The sequence below is a fragment of the Octodon degus genome, unplaced genomic scaffold (genome assembly GCF_000260255.1).
Source record: "Octodon degus isolate 3935 unplaced genomic scaffold, OctDeg1.0 scaffold00153, whole genome shotgun sequence".
NCBI classification, from domain to species: domain Eukaryota; kingdom Metazoa; phylum Chordata; class Mammalia; order Rodentia; family Octodontidae; genus Octodon; species Octodon degus.
The window spans coordinates 2043303-2045611 of record NW_004524729.1 but is presented as its reverse complement, the minus strand read 5'-3'; positions in this window follow the sequence as shown (position 1 = coordinate 2045611).

Sequence of the window (2309 nt, the reverse complement as noted above, 5' to 3'; positions counted from 1 at the left end):
GCTGCTGGCCCTATTACAGCTCTCTGAGTATCCCAGCACCTGCTGGGCTAAGCCGGTGTGGTCCACACTGCCAGTAACTTCGACGCTGGGGTTCCATGTGGGAGGTCTGCGAGTGTGGACGGCGGAGCTGGACTTCCAGAGCACTCTTCCTTCCAGGGGCCAAACAGGAAGAAGAGGAGGTAGTAGGCCTGGAGCTGGTGAGGGGGTTGTTGAGTCTCAGGTGCTGCCTGGCCGGAGGCAGGTGACAGCCAGCCTCCAGGTACAAGTGTGAGAATGTGCTCAGGTGGGGCCCTGCGGCGCTGGCCAGGAGCAAGTCCTTACAAATGCGCCTGGACACAGAGCTGTGCAGGACGTTGGCACTTCACTGGCCAGCTTGGCTCGTAGATGGGTTCCCATCCCAGGGTGACCAGAAGGAGTGAGGTGTTCACTGGTCTTCCATAAAGGACATTGGCCCAGGCCCAGGCCTGCATGCTTCAGTTCAGCAGGAAGGACGGGGGTCCCGGGGCCAGACCCCCGTGGCCAGGGCGGCTCTGGAAGGAAAAGCGAGCCGGCCGCAGACTCCTCCGGCTGGTCAGTCAGGGCCCCGCTGTCGGGCTCCTCGGTCTCTGCAGCCCTGTGTTGCTGCAGCTGGTGTGGCACAGGACAGATTCTCCACCTCATCCAGTGGTGACGTGGCCAGGGACAGAGGGCCAGTCCTGGTCATATCCAGGCCATTTATGATGCCCACAGGACCCATGGGCGTCTGACCCGGTTCTGGGTCTCTGGGGCTGGGGTTTTCTCCACGGCCCTGTGCAGCCCTTTGTACCCAGGTTCTGATGCTGCTGTGGTCACAGTGTCCTGACTGAAAACCCCTCTGAGCCTCAGTGTGTCATCTTTAAAGTGGGGATAAGAATTCCAGGCCACTGGGAGACAGTCGGGGCCGTGGTTACAGCAGTGGCAGGACTCAGCTCCCAGCCATTTGGGCTGCTGTTTCCAAAGGCCTTTTTTCTAGTACTAAGGATGGAACCTAAGGCCTGTGTACTGACTGAGCTACAGTCCTACCCCTTTTGTTTTATTTTTATTTTGAGATGGGATCTTGCTAAGTTGCCCAGGCTGGACTTGAACTTATGATCCCCCTGCCTCAGCCTCCCAGTGGCCCACTAGCAGACCTGTTTTGCTGGGGCAGGATTGGCACTTACGCTTCTAAGAGCGTCACTGGGTCCTCAGAGGGGGGCCTCACAGGCCTGCTGCCTGTCCCCCTCTCCTCCTGCCCTTCTCGCTTCCTGTCTCCTCCCTGTCCCCCAACCCCCGCCCTCTAGCTGTCCACCCTGTATTTGGAGTTTATAAAACAAGAAGCCAAGGTGACTTTGACAAGACAAATATAACGCAAGCACTAAAAGAGGAAAACGGAGGAAGGCAGACATCTAGAAAGGGCCACCGAGGGAGTGGCTGTGACGTCCTGCCAAGGGACAGTGTGAGCACCCCGGCCACCCTGTCCCCATCCCTGGCCATTCCCACGGCCCAGGGATGGACCTGCTGGTAGCAGCCAAGTGCAACTCTGGAGCTGAGGGAGGCTTCAGGAGCTTCCAGATTATCCTGTCCCCCTTCTGCTCCCAGATGGGGAGACTGAGTCCCATCCCATAGCCAGGGCAGGAAGGAGTAAACAGCAAAGCTGTGAGCTGTTGGGATCACTGGAGAGTCTGGTCATGCATGCCCACCTCCGTGGGGCTTGCAAAGCCACCGTCATTCATGAAGAATACGTTCTTTCCTGCGTGCTGTTTTGTTGCCTGGGCGTATGCTTAGTTCTCTGGTGAGAACTAGTTCTCTGAGGCAGGAGGATCCCCATGAAAGCTAAACAGCAGCTGGAGTGTCATGAGAACACCTGAATCCTGCTTTGATATAATCTGATTTCCAAGGCTACCATTGAAAAATAGCCCCAAACTTGGCGGATTAAAGAATGGCGATGCCTTCTCCTGTAATTCTGACACCCGGTGGGCAAGACTGACCCCTGGAGAGGAGGGAGGCTCGTGGGCTCATCCTGTGGAGTGGGGCCCTGGACGCTTTTTTGCTGCTGATCACTGTTTATTGATCTATGTCATTCTTATCTTTACAGAAATTGGCCCGGTGACGATTGCCTAGATCCCAAGAGATCTGTAGCAGGGCAGAGAACTCTATTCAGGCAGAGACTTGCTTCCAAGTTTTCTCTGCAGAGAATGGAAAACCATGCAACTTCCTTTCTTCTTCTTCTTCTTCTTCTTCTTCTTCTTCTTCTTCTTCTTCTTCTTCTTCTTCTTCTTCTTCTTCTTCTTCTTCTTCTTCTTCTTCTTCTT